The 22,106-nt window shown below is 48.1% G+C and overlaps 1 protein-coding gene and 1 pseudogene across 8 annotated transcripts in view; one reads left to right on the top strand and one right to left on the bottom strand.

The window, feature by feature from the left end:
* PALLD (palladin, cytoskeletal associated protein) overlaps positions 1-22,106 on the top strand; it is a 310,939-nt gene that overhangs the window by 234,471 nt on the left and 54,362 nt on the right. Inside the window, exon 1 of one of the 8 annotated variants that reach the window (XM_036998823.2) lies at positions 7,963-8,019. The exons of 6 other annotated variants lie outside the window; for them this stretch is intronic. The gene's annotated coding sequence lies outside the window, so the exon portion shown is untranslated. Of the gene's footprint in view, positions 1-7,962; positions 8,020-22,106 lie in introns of those variants that run through there. One more of the 8 variants, XM_036998824.2, reaches the window with a different exon arrangement.
* On the bottom strand, positions 2,633-2,721 carry LOC118968481 (U6 spliceosomal RNA; annotated as a pseudogene).

Here is a 22,106-nt window from a genome sequence, read left to right as displayed (position 1 = left end):
ATGCATATTTGTGTATGGATTATAAATCTACATGGGTTATGTATTATTACATATATATTTTTGTTCAGTATATTAATCTACGATTACATGAGCAACTACTACATATGTTATTAAACATATACAAAGATAGAGAAGGATAAGATGAATGTAAATATAAAGAGAGGTTTCTAGTATTTTTTTGCTCTTCTCTATGGATTACCATTGAAGACCACTGCTCTGTGAAAATACTTGACACCCATTTGAAGAGTTGCCGCAGAAATCCTACGACCAGGTCAGGATGGGTTGGCCTTTGGCTCGATCCAGAACCCTTAAGAGCAGAAGAGGGCTTAGCCAGCACGCATCTCCAGTGAACACATGAGGAGACCATGTGTTTAAGGGACTTTTGCCTAAATAGTCATTGTTAAAGTCCAGTGTGCTTGAGATTTGCTGAGAGTAGATTTTAAGGGTTCACACCACACACAGGCATGCACACGCACACAAATGGTAACTGGCGTGAGGTGATGGATATATTAATCAGCTTGCTTGATTGTGGTATCATTGCACAGGTATCTTGTGTTGAACGCCACATCGTATACTTTAAGTATAAACAAACAATTTTAAGTTTATTAATCATACTTCAATAAAGCTAGAGAAAAATAAACTCAGTTTAAAACAATAAAGTCTGAACAGGCATGTGGTAACAATGAGCCAAGCTGTGCACCTGTCTTACCAAACAGCAGGGTTTTGGTTAGCACAGTGTGCTCTTTTGTCACCATGAACACGTGAACCTGAAAGTGGAGCGTTTTGCAGATGAGTTGAATGGCCCAGCGTCAGGAGAAGCTCTGGGAGGGGTGGCATGCAGCAAAGGGGTCACCCGGGCAGGTAGGTCTCAGGAGCCATGTGTCCACGTCCCCCACAGTGAGCTTCAACCTGACACTAACTCATTCTTCGGGTGCCTCTAAGAGCTTCGGGGATTTTGTTAAGCCCTTTGAGGGTACCCAGATGAATGAACCATTGTGCTTCCCCTACACTCCAGTAACTCATTCTCCGTGGGCACTTTTATTTTCCCAAATGTGCAGTTTGTTCACAAGGGAGTTATGAGTAATTAACTCGTAAAAGAAATGTCCAAATGCATGACCAACTGCAGAACACCTGTTGTTAACCCCTGATCTTGTCTCCTCACCTAGATTATACAGAGCTTGAGAATATGGGGCTGTTTTGTCCTTTTAAAAGCTTGAGACATGTACTGAATTAGGTTCACACAGAATACAACCATGAACAGAGACAGGGAGAGCTTGCCTTCATGTCTGATAAAGGGAAGGTGCCAAGGGCTCAGACAGACATCAGCCCCCCAAGGTGAGGGCTGCATCATGACTCATGGACTCTAGGTACATCTGCCTCGTGCATCCCTTTCTCCATTAAAAAAAACTTCAGAATTATGTTTTATAACTGCACTGGTATAAAGATGAATATAATCCAGTCTTCATTCTTTATTATGTATCATCATCATAATATATCATCATTTATAGTCATATTATTTTCCTTTTGAGTTTAAAAGTAATTAAAAATAATTTTTGTGGGCTACCAGAAGTCTGTGGTCACTAGCGGGTGTCCACGCTATGCCTGCTGAACCAAGTGGCGCTGCCCGAGCTGACACACAATGGCCCTTCCCGAACCCCCTGGCCTCACCTGCCTCAGCCCTCTCAGTGATGACAAGCACTGCTGGCTGCTAACTTCTGTCTTCTGTTTTTCCTGATGCTTCTCTGAGAAGGGGGTGGCTCAGGGGTGAGCATCCCTTTCTCCGTGGGGAACACCACTTGCCCTGGAAAAGCCAAGGTTGCTGTTGCAGTCTTTCCACCATAGCATGATGATCACGAGGCAGGTGGCCAATTCAAAAATTAATTCCTGTGTGACACCAGAAGACTGTACCTTTGTTCTCTAAAATGGAGTCAACTTGGGAGGCTAACCTTTATCAGACCGTTTTACCCATTGCCGGGGCATAAGCTGTTGTTAAGTGTCAGGCAGAGGGCAAACAGGTAAGGGAACGATGACACCAAAGTTGTGGCAGGCTTCGGCCTGGCCGCCCGCTAATGAAGGTGGCGTCTGCCCTGTTACCACCTAGAAGAGAGTGAACTAAATGAAATGCAGCAGCGGGCAAGCGTGTTTGCACCCGCTGCCAGTGCATTAATCCAGGGAGGCTTTCTAAAAATTTGAGAGAATGGTTTGCAGAGGCTCTGGTTTTACAGAGGCAGGACTGAATCTGGGCTTCATGGCTGCTGTCTGTCTTTGTTTCTTGCATTGAAAACTCTACTTTCTGAACCTAACTTTGTCAACTTCGCTCAGAAATTACATTTTTAAAACTGGTTAGCATCCAGTTCCCTTAGAACCATCTTCTTTCTGAACTCCGTTCACGTTCCACAGGTCATTAAAATCCATCCCATATTATGAAAGATGTGGCCACTTGAAAACATTTATAGATCACTAGTTTCTTTGAATATAGCAGATTGAACCAGAGTTTAATTTGAAGAGTGTCTTGCTATCATGCCCTCACAGGATCAGTCACTTTACAAGCAGTCCACTCTTTCTAAGATTAATAAACACAGGTAGACAGATATGACGTACTCATGTAGGAATAATAATCGCAATTGTTCGGAACAATGGGAAGATTTTTTTTTTTATTCAGGGGCCATGCTAATCTCTGTATTGTTCCAATTTTGCTATATGTGCTGCCAAAGCGAGCACATGGGGAAGATTTTTTAGATCTGATGGAATCTTACGTGAAAATCTTGTTTTTCTCTCTTGAAATCTAGTATTTCACCGTATCAGTGGTGACACAGCGTAACTCACTTAATGGACCCATACATAACAGGCGGTATCAGCATTATTAAGCCCAATGTTTTAAAGTGTCAAGCATACAAACTATATATCGGATAAATTGATTTCTTTGATTAGTAATGTTACCAAATACTATCTCCATTCAGGGAATTTTCCAGTGTAAAATGCATCCATTAAATTTCTGTTTTTAAAGAAAATTTAATCAAAATGTCTTGCTTCCCCTGCTGCTTCCTTCTCATCCCCTTTCCACGCCAGTCTGGGCTTGTGCATTTCACCAAAGGATATAGGCATAAGGTGATTCTCTTAGTAGTTGAGCATCTATACTCAGCACTCAAGCAGATCTCTGTGTTTCCCTAATGAGGAACATCAAGTACATCAGGGAATATAATCCCATTAATTTGAACCAGAGATCAGTTTATTAATTCAAGGGAATGAATGCTCAGGTTTAGGAGGAAGGAGCTGGAAGGGGGCAGGTGACAGGCTAAGGGACAGCAGGCCTGCCCCTCTGCGTCCTGTCAGCCTGGTCCCTGTCTGTGTGCTGCTCGGTCGTGCCTCCATTTGCATAGAAGCCGTCATCCTGAAGAGCAGCCCCGTCGTGGCTCAAATGCCGGGGGGGGGGTCTGACCCCCTAAATGTGGGGGCGGCTGTAGAACGATGCCAGTTCTGTGGGTTTCCGAAGCACCCTTCCTCAGATGTCTGTATGAGGTGCGGCCGTGGCCCTGGTACCCTGTCAGGAGTGGTAGAGGTAAGAGAGCCGGCTGGACAGGTACCTGTTGTCTCTCCCGTGACTTCATGAATTGCTATAAGGATTCATACAATGTAAAAATGTGTAACCCCAAACCGATGACATCATATTTGTCTATTACTGCCAGTATATCTGTTAGACACAGATTAAGGATATTTCTTATGCAAGATAAAGTTAAACTAACCAGTGAACTGATAACAGTATTTCGCCATTTAGTCAGGAGAGTCACATAAAAAGGCAAATTCCTGCTTTTAACTCTGCCTGTTCGGTAATCCACGTGGTATCTGTGGATGATTCTGTCAGAGCCAGCATAACTCATCTGACTTGGTAAAGAACACTCAGGAATGAGTCAGATTCTTCTGCGGATGTAGCAGGACATGTTTAGAAGATTATTTAATACTTAAGGTGAAAAGACATTGTGCACAATAAAACTTTGCAATAATAAAAGACTGGCTTACTAATGGAGATCTTAGTGTCCTGAGATTGTTAATGGGCTCTCCATAAATATTTTTCCAAATTTATATTCTCTGGAGCTGACAGTTTATGTCATTGCTCCTCCCTGGTGCGGTGTGTAGTCAGATACAAAGAATAATGCACGTGAAGCGAGCAGCACAGTACCAGCAAAAGTAAAGTTCGGATGCTTATTTCCTACTCTGATCCTAATGAAATACTGTGTCTTGAACAAAAAATTCCTGAGGCACTGAACGTACACATGAAAGGGGGAGGAGGCCAGCCGTTACCTGCTATGGGGCAAACACTGCGTTGGAGGCTGCACAGCCATGCAAAGGAAAGGCCTTTGCCTCCAGTTCACAGATGAGAAAACAGAACCTGCGGGTTTAAGGTCACAGAAAATAGCCTCAGACTGACCCAGCCTGTCCAGCTCCAAAGTCATGGTCTTTTCCGGACACCGTTCCACTAGATGGTCCCCTCAGGCCCCACTCCCTGGATTCCGTGGCTCTGCGGTGGTTTTGGAGGTTCAAGGCTTGCTTTGTTCTCACCAGCTCAGTCTTCTGTTTACAATTCAGGAGCTTTCTTTACATTCCACAAGGGCAGACCTTCAGGCTGTCCTGTTCCCTCTCATGCTGTATTTATGTCCTCTGGGTCCCAGTCGCTTTGCCCAAGTACAAACAGCCCCATTTCTTTTCCCTGTTCTTTCTCCCCACTCTTAATAAAAAGTTATCTACAGACCAAAGAGCCAGGTAGTTATCTTGGCCGATGAAACATATTTATTTGTTTTTATGATCAAAGAATCAATAGTCCTTGGAGGTCTGCCCTGTACCTCCCCCCCAGTAGCCTGTATTTATGATGGTGTCATGCACAGGACTTAGCTGCTTGGATAGACATACATTTATTTTTATGGTTTCTCACTTTCATTAAAGTAATTTGGTAGTTGTTGACATGGAAACAAATATTCCATATAAAATGCTACAATTAATCACAGAGTCCAAAATCAGAATGGTCCAAGATTTTCTAAAGGTGCTCATTTAAAAAATGATAGAACAAGAAAGAGCTGATCTTAAGTATTCTACTCTCAAAAACACTTGCCCAAAAATAATATTAGTTAGAACTAATATCAGTAATTGCTCTGCTATTTTCCCAGTCTTATTCTCATTTGCTGAATGTGGCTGGGAACACTCACAAAAGTAAGGTCTATAGTAGAAGAAATGGGCCATTCAGCCAAGATTTTGTACCTTTTAAAAATACAGCAAAAGATAAATCAGCAAGTTTTTGAAATAGTATCAAAGCACCAGAAATAAATGGAAAATGATCCTTATGCTGAACTGACATCAGAATATCTCTTATGTGCACCATCAGTCACTCCAAGGAAACACAACAAATGCCTCCACAGAAAATGGGCCAACCAGGAGTCAGGACTCTTCTGAAAAATCCAGTTTTGGGTCATTTTCAGTAAAATGTTATTTTAAGCAAAATACCTGAAGATATACTAACATTCTTTGACTGCTACATGTAAATAGGAGGAGTGAAAATACAGATTTTGGCTTTAATTTATGTGTTAGAAAAACATAGTTGGGCAATGTAGACTTGCGATAATTTTTCTAAAGGACCTTTGGTGAGAAGGCATGTATTTGATTCACTAACACTACCCATCTTATCAGCTACAGCGACACTGAGCACTTCTGAGGTAGGTGCTATGCAGTACTGGCCCGCAGTGACAGCTCTGTCTATGGTTTCGTCTCTCGTCTCACTGCTAAGATCCAGTCTGTTCAGTGACATTATTTGGTTTTTAGTTGCCCTTCGTTGTTCTTTTAGTTCTGAGCCATGCCTGTTTCACTCTGTTCATCTGTGAGAGAGGATATGAAAACAAGAGGAAAGAAGTGAGTGCAGGACTGCCTTATCCCATAGCTCCTCCTCAAACAACTGGACAGTTGAGCAAAGTACTTCATCTCGAATTCAGATTGCATGTTTGAAGCCATAGCCAAAGCACACTAAAGGGAGGGCTAGAAGCCAAGGCTCTAAGTCCTGAGGGCCGCACCCTTCTGCAGAGGCCAGAGGGGATCCCGGGAGCACAGCCCCCAGTGAAGGCAAAGGGGAGTGTGTATTTGTTCTCCACCCCTTTCATCTTTCCTTAAAACCGTAGGGCTCTTAAGTTTTAGCTAAGGGAAAATGAAGAAAAAATTAACCTAAGAGAAGGTTGCTGATCAGAATCTTCAATGTGCACACGAGGATAGAGTGTTCTTTCTCAAGCTTGACAGAAATGCCTGTCCGTGCTTCTGCTGATAACGGTTTTCATAATTTGGGCCTTGCTGAAATGATAGCTGTGTCCAGGCCTCCCACACATCATGCATAAAAACTTTAAAAGTTGAAAGCATTAAAATACTCAGTGTTCTGTACCAGTTCCGTAAGTCCTCCTGGACTGAGAAATGAAAGCTGGTCCATGAATGCTGCCGATGGGCTCCTGTGGCAGGAATAAGGCAGAGATGGCGGATCTAAGGGCTCATGCTTGCTTTGCCGTCCTGCTGTAGGACACCGATGACGTTTTCTTGAAGTTCAACAGCGCTCCCTATCCCTCCCACCCTGCACACCCTCCCTGGGCAGGTAAACCCTGAAGTGGAAGTAACTTAAGCATATCTGTTTTATTCTATGTGTGCTTCTTGAAAATGAGCTCCTTAATCATAAAATGACAGAACTGTAACTTCAAAATTCATCAAATTAATCCCATTATTGTGGAAATAATAAAGAAGGCTTGGGAGTTGGCAGTTATCGGCACAGACCACCTGGTCACAGCTCGCATCCGGAACCCCCAGCAAGAAGCCTGGTATACCGAGCGAGCCGTTGCTGCTCTAATGGTCACTGGGCACGGGAATGGACCAACAGGAAGCAAAGAAAGGCAAAGTCAGACCAGGAAATACTGATTTTTTTTTTTTTTTTACCAATTACCCTCTCAAAAACAGAAAAGATGATAATGCTTGTATTATGCCTAGAAAGATGACTATAGTATATTTAGGTTAAAAAAGCTAGGTTACAGAATCACATGTAAATGATGATCTGATCTGTGTTTTGTGTTTACCCGTACACAGGTCTGTAAGAGAAGACTAGGCTGTTAACAGTGTTTGTAGCTACAGGAGACATCCCCTTTTGGTTCATTTGAGTATTTTATAGACATTTTACATTTAAAAATCAAAGATATTTCAGAGTGCCACAGGGCTGTGAACCTAGGAACCTCATTGCTTAATAATGAAGGTAGGGATAAAATTACTAGACCGTTTAAACACATGGACCACTGGCTATTCCGATCTAGTTGGCATTTTTTGGCATTTACTTGGTGACCGGCTTACAGAAAGGTCCTGGCACAGGAAATGTCAGGTACTAAGATGCATTCATTCGTGTTAACTGACAGTTTATCGTGTGTAGAAGGGACTTGGTCTCAGTGGCCAAGGAGCCTGCATCGGTAGGAGAAACAGGCGAGAAGTGATTGTGGGGCGGGGGCGCGGGGGGAAGGGGGTTAGTGGGGGCGGCGTGGGGTAGAGAGGGGGCGCAGGGGGTCGGAGGTGCGGCGGGCAGGGGGGGAGGCGGCGCAGCATGGGGTAGGGCGGGGGCGCAGGGGGTGGAGGGCGCGGCGGGCAGGGGGGTGGGGGTGTGCGGCGTGGGGTAGGGAGGGGGCGCAGGGGGTGGAGAGCGCGACGGGCAGGGGGTTAGTGGGGGCGGCGTGGGGTAGGGAGGGGGCGCAGGGGGTAAGGGGCGCGACGGGCAGGGCGTAGGGGGCGCAGCGTTGGTGAGGGCGCAGGGGGTGGTGAGCGCGGCGGGCGAGGGGGAGGGGCGCGGCCGGAGCGGGCGGACCGCGGGGAACCCGGGCGGGTGAGGGGGGCGCGTCGCGGGGGGCGGGGCCGGGCCCGCGGGACTCTTACTTTGAAGGGCGCGGGCCGGTATTTAGGCCGCCGCCCGCCGCCCGGAGCGCACAGCGCGCAGCGCCCGGAGTCGGTCCCGCGGCTCGGAGCGAGGTAGGCGCGGCGCCCTGGGGAGGGCCCGGGGGCCCGGGTCCCTACTCGGGATCCCGCGCGGCCCGGGTGCCCGGATCCGGCACGCGGCCGGGGCCCCTGCCGGGGGCGGCGGGGAGGTGGGTCCGCCCGCCTGGCCTGCGCCCTCGGCGCTGCGACCCTTCCCTGGGCCCCCGGCGGGCCGGGCAGGCGCCCGGGACCCCGTCCGAGGGCGGGGGCGGGGGCAGCGGGCTGCGGCTGGGACTCGGCCACGCGCCTCGGAGGGAGGCCCGGAGAGGCGGCCGCGGGCTGAGCCGAGCGCTCGGACGGCAGCTCCGGGGCCCCGCGCTCGGGAAGCTCCGCTCCCGCCTCCCGCCCGCGCCCAGCTCCCGGCCCAGCAGGCGCGCCCCGATGTTGAGGCCACGGTCTGGCTTGTGCCCTGAAGGCTCCCGTCGGACCGTCTCCGTAGCTGCCGCTGAGGACTGGCTATTGTCCGGGGCGCTGGGTTGGGGTGCTTGTGGAGCTCAGGGTTCAGAGGCGTCAGCTTTTCTTACTAGCTTTTAATGTCCCCGAGGAAAGGGGGTGTCCTTTTCCTCTGGATGTGGCAGACTTTGATTCAGGGGTAAGAGGTTTGCGTGCATTTTGTTCTCCTAGTCCGTTAGTAGTGATGTCGGAGAGTAGGCGGTGCAAGGGCTCAGTAGTTAAGTTAGACCCTAAGGGCGAGGACAGTAAAGCAGCAAGTACGTCCTTGAACAACAAATGTATGGCAAATAGGTACAAACTATATAATCAATAGATTTTTTTTCAACTGATTCCTAAGCTTTATTTTTTATTTATTTTACATGAAATAGAATGCATTTGATATTCATTCTACTTTTTTCTCTTTAAAATCAGGAGTGGATGGGTTGCCCAGTGCCCACACCACATCCTTTAATAAGAAACTAGGTACTACAAAACATGCCAACATCCCAGCCATCTCTGTGGCTGTGTGAGACCGTGATGCTCTGAGTGAAGAGGATGGGTAGGTGGTTTGTAATGTAGCTTTACATTTTTGTGACTGTTGGAACCATAAATCATAAAATTCTGACAGCTGGTATGGTCCAGCTACCTGCTTTAAGTGGTGTAATAACCAAATGACCACTCTGGCCCCGGTGAGGGCATTGACCTAGCAAACGATAGATAGATTCCTAGTTATAGCAGCCCTGGTGTGCTTCAGCCTGTCTTGTGGGATCTAGTTTTGAGTTGACCTTTAAAATCTTTATTTATGATAACAGAATAAAAGTTGAATGTGTCACGTACTACACTGCCTTGTGGTTGATCTTTAAAGTTTTGCTGTCTTCTCTGTAGAAGAGCTGTAGTGTTTGTACTACTTTTCAGAATAGTTGTTTTTTTTCACCAAGATACTCTTTTTTTGGTAGGCTAGAGTAAACCTTGTACTCTAATTGAAACAGCTATATATTACAGAAATCTAAAGCATTTCCTGGAAATTATCAGAGTCCATATGCAAGGTAATAAACTCATTATTTCAAGAGGAAGTTATTAATCTGTTCAAACAGTTGATGATTCCCCACCCTCCATGTTAGACATTGTGTTCCCTTTTGTGTATATTTCCACATAAATAATTTCATACCAAAATATATCCTACTTTTTCATCATTTATTTCAGAAGACATAAACAGAGTAATCAAAAGTTCGCTATACTTCTAAAATTGTCTACTATTCAATATCTTCAAGTAAATGGGAAGAAGGGGTAGACATTAAATAAACACTTTCATGATTAAGGTAAATTTAAAGAGCCCTAAACCCTTCTTTGAAAGTGTTCCCATATAATACATTATATGTATTAGCTCATTCTGATGATATACTTTTGAGACACAGAACAAAAAATGGAACTCTACTAGATTTGAAAGAAAGGTATTGGAAAGACAAGGATTTTGTACAGGATCATAGAGATAAACGGAGGCACTCAGCTCTTCCCAGTTCTGTGTCCCAAGGTTTTGGCTCTAGAAAATCCCTGGGAGATTGCACTCACTCAAGGGACTTTTTTCATTTTCCCCAGGGAAGCTCTGTGTCCGATTTTGCTGAAAGATAAAGAATTAGAGATTGTAGATAAGGAAGGTTCCAGCCAAGGAGATTTTGTTGCAGTAAAGCCATAGCCTATTCCTGTAGGAAAGGCATGGGGGTACATGGAGCAGGACTCCCCAGGATGGCAGGGAGTCAGAGCACCATTCGAACTCATGGCAGGTACAGCTTTCTGTCCAGCCCCGCCTGCTGCTAAAGGCACAGCTTTCTCCCTGAGCAATAGATCTAACTGCCTCTCTGGTGCATGCGTCAGGGTTAGCTCTGCCAGGTGACATAAGCCATTCCGGTTAGGTGGGCCTCCCTTCCCTGTGTGTTTCAGATAATGACCACAGGGACACGCACTGGACATGTGGGCTGGTCAGTGTCAGACCTGAATCTCCCACTGAATGTGCATTGGCTCGGTTGCCGCAGCTTCCCCACTGCGGGAAGCGAGGGTGGTGATTTACATTTTGGCATGAACTTCTGGAAGGCTAATAACGGCTTATTTGGTGGGCAAGATTTCCTCCAGAGGAAGAAGCTGCCGTTTGCAGACAAGGTGTGCCAGCCCGAAGAAATGAGCAAATAACCATTCTTTGGTTTCTACTGGCGGAGCTTTACTTATTTTTTCCATAAAGAAGTGTTAAAAATAGGTTCATAAGAAGACAGGAAACACACAAAACCAAAAGAGGAGACTCCAAGGCTCGACCGAGGGAGAGAAGCATGTTGGCGGCTGTCCCCAGCCAGGCCCAGCCGGGCCGCTACATTCTCAGCACGCTGAGTTCGGGCAGGGCTCTGTGCGGGAGGCCTGCCACCCCTGGCAATACAGAGCCGGGGTCAGGCTCCCCAGATAGGAGGGAAGTGCCCCGAGCACCATACATGAGACTCTCGAGTTTGATCCCACCCTCTGTGGTATCTGTGACACCTGTGTGAAGTTGTCAGCCCTGCTGAGGACTAGCAGCCCTCAGCTTCTGGGTGGGTTGGATTCGGGATGTGGTTTGTAAGTTGGCTACTGGGAAGTCTGATCAGGCAGACGTTGTGACTGGAACCACGTCACACTTCATGGTCAAGTTCCCAGGCCAGCCAGAAATCATAGCTGAAGTATTCTGCGTTATTAATAGTGCCGTAGAACCATGCCATTGTTTATGACATGGTTTTTGTGGGAAAATGCACTCAAAACTCCAGCTGGATTTTAAGGTTTTTACGCCCAACAACAATGGCAAAGTGGACCCTGCCTTCTCTTTTTCCACTGAAACCCTGGAGGGAAACTGAAGGTACGGAAAGATGCACTTCCAGACCCTACCCTGGAGCACAGAGCTGTGGCGAGGGGTTCCCGGCAGTGACTGGCTTTGTGGTGGCGGAGGGGAGAGGGACGGGAGGAGCCCACAGCGTCCGGGCGGGAGTGAGGCCCAGCTGTCAGCGGCTCCAAGGCCTGTCTGCATGGCCCGTGCGTGGAGCAGCCTGGCAGTTGGCATTATTACTCACCATGATTTGTACTGTAGAACCGAGATCAGACATCTGCACTGCTCAGTTGTGGGGTAATTATTTTTAAAGGCAGGTTAGAAATTAAATAGACTCTTTAATAGTAGAGGCCAAGGAAGTCTACAGACTTTTTCTTTTTGATGCCATTCCGCTAAATGCCCAAAAAAGTCCCTATTTGGGACTGGATAAGACTTAGGTAAATAAGGATGCTGATGTGTAATTATTCCATTCTAAATAACCATATATAAAATCCATTTGTTGAGCACTCATGTGATGCTGGAAAATGTGCACGCTGAAATGTTTGACACTGTGTAGGGCACTTAGTCCTCACCACAGTCCCATGTAGAAAGTGCTGTGGGTGTGACCATCTTAAAAATGAAATTTGCCTGTAGTTACACAGATCAGAAATTGCAGGGCAGGGACCTCCTTAATTCAGCAAATACTGTTGAGCAATGACCTGGGCACTGGTCGAACTCAGGGATCAGGCAAGGAACTAAATGGGCAAACAGACAATTCACAAAACCCTTGCCCTCCTGGAGCTCGTTTTCTAGTGGAAGGAGACAAACCACAGGCGGCTAACAGTGTGTGTTTAGACCCGGGAGGCGCGCGAGGCCTGCCTGGTTGGGGACAATGCAGTGGGTGAGGGGTCTGGGAGACCCTGGGGCCAGGTGCTCCACCGTGGCAGCCACTCTTCTGCGTGCGCCTTTGAGAGGGGCCTCTTCATCAGTCAGGGGAGCTACTCCAGCAAGGGACTGGGGGTTCCTCCAACAAGAAATACGGGCGGGACCTTTCCAGAGGCAGCTGCTCTGGAGCCCTAGAGAACTCCAGCCGAGAGTGGAGATGGATCCCCTGGCCCTGGAGTCCAGCCAGGTCTGCAAGTGGTGTGCCCCAGCGGCGGGAGCTGTGCGAGCCCCTTGCCACCTGCCCGTTGGTCCAGCGTGGCCGGTCCTCAGCTGGGAGGGAGTCTGAGGGAAGTTTGAGGAGATGCCTAAGACACGGTCCCTAACGCAGCACTCGTATGCCAGCTTATCCCATTCCCAATCATTTCACTGAATTCATCTCTAATAGTAAAACTGGGTTTTGTGAGACTAGAAGAAGGCTTTAATTGTATGCTCTTCTGTGTTACCCCCAGTGACTGTAAATCCCATCTCCCATGGACCATGCCTGCTGCTTCTGTCTGGTGCCCCCTGGTTGGTCAGCACACCCCTGGGGCTCTAGGCAGTCAGCTGGGAGATGGTCAGAGCAAAGCAGGTAGTAGACACTGGTGGTCTCAGCTGACTTAAAGGATCTGAGTGAAGTAGTTGGATTCTGGGGACAGGGGAGCATGCTGTTGGCTGCCGGGTGCTGATGGCATGTGAAGGGTAAGGAGTGGCGTGCCCATTGTCCTGCCGGCTGGCGGGTGGATAGGCTGCCGTCTTGAGAGGGGGGCTAGAGGTGGCGCAGCGCTGAGGGAAGGCACATTTGCCTTTGTGCGGTCCCAGCAGAGGTGTCCAGGAGGCACTCAGGTAGCTGGGCCTGATGTGCTGGGAAGATGTCAGTGTGGAAGTCAGCAGTTTGGGAATTATCACCACAGGATGTAACTAAAACCTTGGTAGGAAGATGACTTTGCAAAGGAGAAAACTTGGTGCTTAGAATTTGAAGGTGGAGTAAGGACCCTGTCATGTGACCGAGCGGGGGTCTGCAGGCCCACCGGCTGAGAGGACACTGCAGCAGACTATGTCCCAGTACAACCACCAGGAAGTAATTCAAACCTGGGGTCAGAAAGATTTGTGGGTTTTTTTGGTAAGGCCTCAATTTCTACTTGTCTTCATGACTATAAATATGTGGATGTATTTATATGGAAGGTGGCCTGTGGATTTTTAAAACTATTTTAGGCACTCCCTAGGAGAGTGGATCCAGATGCGCTCCATCTCTGCTCACGTGTCACCACTGTCCATGACAGACCGTTTGAGCATGCTGTCCACAGCAGTGCCTGCAGCCTGGCCAGAGCAACGACAGGGACCTGGGAGCTCAGTCTTCCTAGTGTCTATTTTGTTTCTAATCCTAACATTTTGTTTTGTCTACTCATGAAGCCAAATAGAAATCTGAAAGTGAAAGAGCAGGACAGTTGAATTGGACCCAAATGCTTGCTCTGGCCTGGTTAACCGTAGCCTTCTACCTCCGTCCATGAGGGCAGATTTCAGCATTACCCGACACCAGTGATTTCACATCCTGCGTAGTGCAACTGTTGCTGGTTTGTGTGCTTTAAATAAGCAGAATAATTATGTAGCATTCACGGAGTAATTACCTTGCATAATAATCAGTAAAAGAATATGATGCAGATTAAATAACTCAAAGCAAAAGTTGGTTGTACAGTTCGCTCTGCCCTGAATCTTGGGTATGATCCTGTTTTTTGTAATGGTTTTTGGCTTCTCTTCTGACTTTGAGATAATCAGCCCACCCTTTCATCACTGTGCTTCAGTTCTGGTTTCAGATACAACACCCCTTCAGCCACTTTCATTAAAAAATCACTTTGACTGGCAATAAGCATTCAACTAAAATTGTAATCAGGAAATACTGATAGTGTTCTGGCTCTCAGCAGTCAGGTTAAAGGTTAAAGTATTGAGAAACCACAAGGTATGCCTGGACCTGTGGGTCTTTGGCAAGGTTAGCTCACCCCTGGTGTTCTCTCTGCATTGTGGTGTAGACTCCTTAACTGAAGTTTAGAAATGCACCCATGACTTGCAGGCCTGTCGCTTTCTGTTGCCGCCTTTTATTGTCGAGGTAAGGAAATGGCCATAATCCCAAGTCTGTCTTCTGACAGTTCCAGCTCGGGCTGTCACAGCCAGCTGTCTTCTCCCAGACAACGCAGACGGGGCCTCTGCCGGCCTCGTAAAGCAAAGGGACTGTCTGAGAAAAGCTTCATTACTCCAGTGCCATGCGAGGAGGGAATAAAGGCACCCGCGTCCAATTCTGTCTGGCCCCCTTGTCTTCAGCTTCTGTTCATTCTCTCCTGCAGTGTTTGGTTAAAACTCCTAAGTGGTTGATGACCTTATGGAATATGATTCCCTAGTCTTGGATAAATTGTAAGATGTATCTCAGACATCAGTAAGTGCCATATTCTAGTTCAAATTATAAATCTGCATAATCAACAAAACTATTAGAAACAAAAGCTTCACAAAAATTCCAAGTGTCCATTACCCAAAAAATGATGATAGAGATGATTAAACAAATGTGTGGTATGCATATATCATGGCATCAAAGACCAAGGAAATATGTGATGTCATCTAACTCTAGCTTCTAAGCATGACAATTTGCCCAAATGAATTTTGAATGCAGTAAGGTTTACCATAGTGGGCCATGTAACATAAATAATAGACTTCTGGTGACGTTTTGGAGCTCTTTATGCTAATTTATATTTCAAGAGATAATGTCCTTTGGATATACTGTCATTTGAGAAACATGGGATAGTTAATGAATCAGTGTGACCCCTAAGCTAAGGTAATAGGAGAAAGTCAACCTTGTAAAAATTACAGGTTCCACCTGGTAAAGAGTTTATCTTCTCTGTTTAGCTCAAGTTAGAGAAAAGCTTACAGTTTAAAAGAGCATTGTAAATTTACGTTTGATTTTCAGTGATCTCAGTTCCTAGTTCCTGGATAAACCAGTGTGGGACGTACGTCCTCTGAGAGTCCTGTCAGCCTGACGCTGCAGTCATGGTTACAGCCCGTTGTTCCAGGTGACAACAATGCTCTCAGAAGCCTTCCCATTACATGGTGGTTTTGAAGTGCACATCAGTAAATGCTTTTGCTATTTTATGGCCAGGGAGAGTCACCACTTGAATCAGAGGCCTTCCATATTAGGTTTTTAGAGCTGTGCTGGGCATCGCATGAGTGTTGGAGAGAAATGGAGGCTGACTGAAGGCAGAGGTCTAGGTCTCTGTGGAGCACAGAGTGAGGAATCCAGTCTGATGATGTCACCCGAGGGTAGCAAGCCCGTGCCTGAAAACTGGCAGCAGCTTATCCCTCCCAGGCCACCTGAGACATTTCCTGGGCTGGAAACAATGTTCGGGGAATTGCCTTCCCTGCCAGATCTACCACACCTTGCCAGTGCGTGGGCGCCCCTCACATCGCCTCACAAATAATTGCAGCCCCACAGCCTCACAGAACCTCTACCAAGAACGTCCCTGAAAGTGGAAAGGAGTCAAGTACTTGTGCTTCAGCAGGCTTCCAGGACGGCGCAGGGCGGAGGTGTGCACCTGCTGCCCGGGGGAGCAAGGCTTTGTCGGGGCACATTTCCTGTGAGTCATTCCCCACGAGGAGAGCAGGGTCCCTGCCTGTGCAGATACAAGGGCTTTGTCAGAGAGCTCTGTGGGGTTTTCTGTTTTGATTTAGGCCAGAATTCCTCCAGGAAACAATGACTAGATCACCTCTAAAGATTAGCAATCATGATTGAATATACCTGAAAATGAAGATTGCTCTGCTTGCTCTACAGCCAATTCACATAAATTGCTTTATTCATTTAGTCAGTAAATATTTAATGATACTGTTAATTTTCAAAGTATTTTTATATGCAGTCTTACTAATTCTTACAACTATCCTTTGAGATCATTGTTTATCCTTTAAGCTTTTTGGTCAAAGCCATCACATCCCAGTATACAAGACCCTGTGATGTCCGGGGAGTCCTTTAACCTGTGGAATTCTGGTTTTGCTCTAAGATTAGTTCGAATATGCGAGCTGGAAAAGGTGTATAGCAGGAAGTTGAACTAATGTCTCACAGCCAACCCACCTCCCTGCCGACTTCTCAGGAATAAGGGACGGGTTCCGAGGTCACTGTGGGGGTGTGACACACTTGAAAACCTTCCCACACACTTGAAAAGCCAGCAACAGATCCAGATCCTTCAGGGTGGCCCACGTCCCAGGGTCCCCAATGAATAAGGGGCGTGGGCAGGTGCTGGGCCAGGCCAGGGCGAGAGAGCCCAGCAGCCAGACTGAGGGACAGGCGATAGGTGTGCCCCTGGTGAGCTGACACAGAGCTCAGAGCAGTGGGGCCCTAGGGCCTGACGGGCCCTGGCAGCAGAGCGGCCTGAGAAGTGGGAGCAGGGGGAGAAGGCCGCGGCTCAGCGGGGTGGAGCGGGACGCTGCGAGCAGAAGGCCCGTCCAGTCGCACCGAGTGCCCTGCGCAGCATGCACACAGCTCTTCCTGGGAGGGATGCGTTTGCAAATCGGTCCAAATATTTCCTGTATGACTGTGTAGTTTGAGAAGTCTTTCTAGATGCTTAGAAAGGAACTCTAGGCCCTACTTACCACCTATTACTCATACCTTTGTTCTTTTTTCAAGAACATCCTCTGATTTTGATTACCCACAAGGCAGGTTGTTTTGAATTTAAAAGACCCCAAAGTAAGATTCTTTTTAAAGAAAAGTGTATTCCTATAAAGAACTCAACTAGTCAAGGCTAAGAAAGTGTTGGTTGGAAGTAAAGCCGTGATTTTAATTATTAGCATAGTGTATGCCTCCAGAGGGCTCGGGAGGAGCCTGTCTTAAGCAGCGATGGCAGCGATTTATTCAGCACACCTTCTTCAGAGTTGCTGGTCAAAGACTCTCCGAGGTGCGTCGCCGACCCCAGACTGCTGCGGTCTGAGGGACGAGGCTTCCGCCTCCCTCATGATCCCAGAGCAGACACGTGTCTGGGGTCCCTGCTCTCTCCCTTGCCTCTCTCCCCTTCCTGCGGCCTTTTGGCTACTTCGTTTCCAGATCACCTTCACCAAGGCGAGTGCAGCCACCAGGGCTCTGGCGTCCGCCGTGGCCCTCCCAGGCCCCCTGCCTGTCAGCTGGCCTCCGAGAGCGCGGGGACGGGATGGGGCTTCCTGACGCACCAGGGCAGCTGTCTGCGGGCGGCCGTTCCCAGGCCCCCCCCCACCCCCGCTCCCGTGCTCACTGTCCCAGCAGACTCCCTGCCCTCTCAGATACGGGAATACGGACTTGTACACTTGTTCAGTTCTGCACTCGCTCCGCACTCCACTACGTTCATCCTCAGATGTAAGATCAGAACAGAAACTACTGGAAGTGCTCTGTTGATCGACTTCAGTCAGAGTGAGGGTCCAGGTCATTTCCTCGTGTTCACTCTTAGAACCTGGATGGCTGAGAGCTGACAGAGTCGGTTTGATCTGTGTAGCTTAACTGACCGTGAATACCTGGTGATTGTCATAAAGTTGCCATCCTAAATGAGCTTTAGGGCATCAATGTCAGTGCCAGTAATATCTGATCATCAGAGTTTCCTCTGTAAGAGGGAGAAAGATGTGAAACAATTTGCAGTTGTCTTATATGAATTTTAAATACCAGTTATGAAGGGAGAGCAGGCATGGTAGGGACGCAGGAGCCCCCGGGAGAGGTCCCCGTGGGGTTTTGCCACCTGCCCCTCCAGGCGGCCTGTTACAGAGCCTGTGTGTCATGGCAGAGCATCGGTCCCAGCCTCTCTCTCTTTCTCTTAATAGCAGTCTTCTCACACATCAGTGATGATAAAAGAATCTGAGGAAAATATAAGCACACTCGATACATGAGAGGACATGATCCTGAAAGCAGCAAGTCAGGACGGCTGTCAAACTCAAGACCCTGCTAATTTGAGGTTCTGGGGGCTTCACACTTTCAGTGAGGAACATACTTTAATCCTGAGCTTTAAATGGTCGAAAGGCTTAGATTCACAAAATGTGTTTCATGCTGAATAATTGTCCTGAATCACAGTTTTTAGAAAAGTAATGAGGAGAGTCAGCTTTATGACTGCATTTCATTCTTGAACTTTTTATCAGTGCGTCCTGCCAGTGGGTTTCAGCCCCGGGCAAGTTCACTATGGAGTCAATGTGACTGAAGAAATGACAGTAGAACATTCTTGGGGTGAAAGGGTTATACCCAACTTCATTCCCATGGTGGCAAGTCAGTCACTAGAATCCCATCCACTCAGAGCAAGTCTGCGTGCAGTAAGCTTCTCTCTGCCTCTGGGCCCCTCTGCCCCTGCAGCCGTCCCAGTCTCTGTTCTCGGCACTGCCACCACTCCAGCCTCTGCTCTGCTCTCCTGCAGCCTTGCAGCCGTGCCACCGTGTCACCCAGAGCACTGGGCGGAGCTCTTTATATAGAGTCAGCACTGCATTGCCCACACGTGTGTGTAGTGAGCTAGCCGACCAGGGTCAGGTGAAAATCCTGGCCACAGGAACCCTCATTTTATCCACACAGTGTCAGAAGCCACTTAGAAGCTCTTATTTCAGGCAAAAAGGAATTTCAAGACATTCCTCCTCCACACTCTTTGGTGGTATGATTAACTTGTAGTTCACTGCAGACAAACTTTCCCCTAAAATGCGACGTAAGGGTACTCATGACAGTGGAGGGTGGGGAGTTTCCTTGAAGCAGACCATGCCTCTTCAGTCCCCAGCATGAAGCTCAACTCGGTCCCGTACTGCACACTCAGGACACGGCACCGTTCCAGCCCCTCGGCGGTGGTGGTTGGCCTCCGGCTTTATCTCCCCTCTGCCACCAAGGCTGCGGGGAGGGGGGTGGTGGGGGGAACAGCCAGAGGGGCTGCGGTGGGCTCTGGGCCCCAGGCGCTGGCCGGTGCTGCTCCTCTGGACCCCGGTCGGCTGCATGCACAGGACGTTTTGTGTGTTCCCTTTGCTAGAGGCCGGTTAAGGTTTTCTTCACTGTACAAACTCCAGCAGGAGAAGAGCTGAACATGTTTAAGGTGATTTCTGAAGTGCTCGGCTTACTCAGTGTGGGAGGAAGAGGAGAAGGAAGATGGTGTGTTCTGGCCCATGACGGCTTCTGTCGTGACACACCCACAGAGAATGCAATGTCTGCTTTCAGAACTCTGAATTAAATCTCTACTGGGTTTTGAGACCTTAGATTTCAGTACAAACCAAACTTCATGTTCACGTTTTATCAATACTGGAGGAAAGTGAAAGGACACTAAAATTTCTTGAAAGCCAGGTTCAACTTAATCCTTTTACACATATCCTTGCACACTTAAGTTGTGTCTGCAGTGAACTATCCTTTTAAACTCAAGTTTATCCTTAAACTTGACAAGAAGTCTGTGAGCTGGTGTTACCAGCCCCATTTTTGAAGACGAGGACAGCCTGGGGCTCAGTGGGTCAGGCGCAGCAGTAAGATAAGCACGAAGAACCAGCCCAGCCCGAAGAGATCTTGGGCATGATTGTTCTCTTTTACTATGTACACGTATGGATGAATTCGCTGAAATTTGTAACAAAATATAATAAATGAACTCCTAACTATTTGTTCAATATCCTTAATTTTAAAAAGCCGTAAGCTCCCTTAATCTCCCCTCATAGTTGAAGGACACCAAGAAACAAGGGCTCTGACGATAAGCAGAGGACGTTTGCCCCTCCGTAGAGCCAGGAAACTTCACCTCCCGGTTCCTGAGACTGAAGCATCCCGCCAGAGCCTGAGTGGGGGCCGCTTGCGAGGCCCACAGCCGGCCTGCCTGCCTCCTGCAGCCTGGCTGCTGGAGGGACCCACTGCCTTACTTCAACCCCCATTCCCCACCAAGAACCCGGAAGATGGGAGGAAGGCTCTTTCCTGACTATAGAATGGCATTTTTTATATGGCATGTTTAGGATTGTGCTAGTACCCACCTAATGGAAGTCCTCCAGAAGAGGACAGTTCTTTACATTCAAAGCTATTTGAAAAGCCTGGGAAGTCCAGTCCATTCTGGGGAAAAGTTGATGTGCTTTTGTCACTTCCATTTCTAATCCTGTCATTGTAATGTGCTGTCTTGGGCTTGGCTCAGAATAGCCAAGTGTTACTCAAAATATGCATCTGAGCTCCTGTTCAGCGCGTGTCCCTAGTCCGATCGCCGTGCCTAGCAACTGTGGGCAGGCAAGGAAAACTCGTGGGAATCCATCTGGCCCTTGCCCCACGGAGAGCCAGGAGGCTGCGGGCTGGCTGTCTGCCTGGCCAGCAGCAGCTGTTTCCCACTGCGTCTCTCGAGGTCTTCACCGCAGTTACCATGGCCTCTCCTCCCTTCTGCCGGGCCTTTCAGGCACGCCAGTCACACCTACGTGTGTTCTCTGCTCTGGAGACCGCTGACTTTCTCTGTCCCCAGAATTCGTCTCTCTCATATCCCCATCAGTTGGAAGGGAACCACATGGTAAAGCAGAAGAGGCAGGGGAAAACCATCTGGTAAGCTGATAGGACAATTGTCCAATGTCTTGAGTTAAATTGAAAAAAATCTATGGATTTCTCATTTTTATACCAAACCTGCTTCTTTTGAAGGACTTACACCTTACAACTTTAAAAACTAGTCTATCAAAAACCATTAATGCTAAAAGTTAAAAAACAAAACATAACACAACAATGACTCCTTTATCCACACTGGATAAGCATAAAGGTGACAATGGAAACCCAAATCATAGCCTCGCCTAGCAAAATAGTCCATGTTGAGGCTATCCACCACATTTTGTGTCCACGGGAAATGTCACGGCCTGAGAAAAGGAAGCAATAATTGCTTTTTAGGGCAGAGAAAGGGAGTCAGTAGGCAATGTCAGTGAAGCTTATGCCAGCCTTGTCCCGACAAGTCAGCCCTTGCTGACAGCGCCGTCGATTTGAAGTCACCTGCCCATCTGCATGAGGTGCCCCTCGAGGCTGGTCAAAGCACGGGCCAAGCAGAGCACCCGGTGCCCGCTGGCCTGGAACTTCAGGGCTCTGACAGCTGGCACCGCTGCACAGCTGAACGCCGAGCTGAACTGCATAGTGAGAAATACAGGCCGCGCCTGGCATGGAAGTCCCTGTGGGTCCAGGACAGGCCGCACCCAGCGTGGGAGCCCCTGCAGCCCGTCGCCCCTGGCAGGGAAGCCCCTGCTGTAAGGCCGAGGCGGTGCCTCCGTTCCAGGCCACACCATGCCTGCTGGTCCCCTGCAGCAAATGCTGGCTCATTTCGTTCATCACTGGCTTCCCAGCTCTGACCCTGGCAACTGGCACCGTGTTGTGTGAGCTCCTGGGCGAGGAGGCAGAATGAATAATTAAAGGCCATCCCTGCAGTTCGTAGTAGGTGGGTGAGTTGGTAGTGAGCCATGATCATTTGAATTAATCTGCTCTGTGGGCTTTCAGATCCGGTTGGGGTGTCAGGGAATCTGTCTATACCATGTTCAGGATATTTACGTTTACTTGCTGACATCTGTGGATAGTAGGATTTTGAGCAGAGCACCTTTTCTTCTGCCTCAGCTGTGTTTGGTATAATTAATTTACTATTATGCTTTGCAAAAAATGTTTACCCTTTGGGATTAATAAAATCAGTTTTCATAATTCTAGGATTTTTGGGAAAAACAGAGAAGACCCCATTGCTTCGTGGAGGGCATGGAGCCCAGCCTCCAGTTAGCCGTGGAATGAGGCGAGGTGGCAGTGGTCTTGCCTGGGCGCCTGGCCGTGGCCTTTTCCTCTACGTGGCATAATTGCCAGCTTTTCCCACGTGTGAGGGTTTCCTCCGTGGCAGTGCCAGCCTTCAAAGTCTGGTGCCTCGAAGTCACTTCGTAGGTGAGCGCAGGGAAGCCAGGCGGCCTCTGGCCGATGTGGCGTCCGCGGAACCGCGCGGGGAGC

The sequence above is a fragment of the Manis javanica genome, chromosome 3 (genome assembly GCF_040802235.1).
Source record: "Manis javanica isolate MJ-LG chromosome 3, MJ_LKY, whole genome shotgun sequence".
In the NCBI taxonomy this organism is placed as follows: Eukaryota; Metazoa; Chordata; class Mammalia; order Pholidota; family Manidae; genus Manis; species Manis javanica.
The sequence above is the reverse complement of the archived record's forward strand: the minus strand, read 5'-3'. Positions and strand labels throughout refer to the sequence as shown.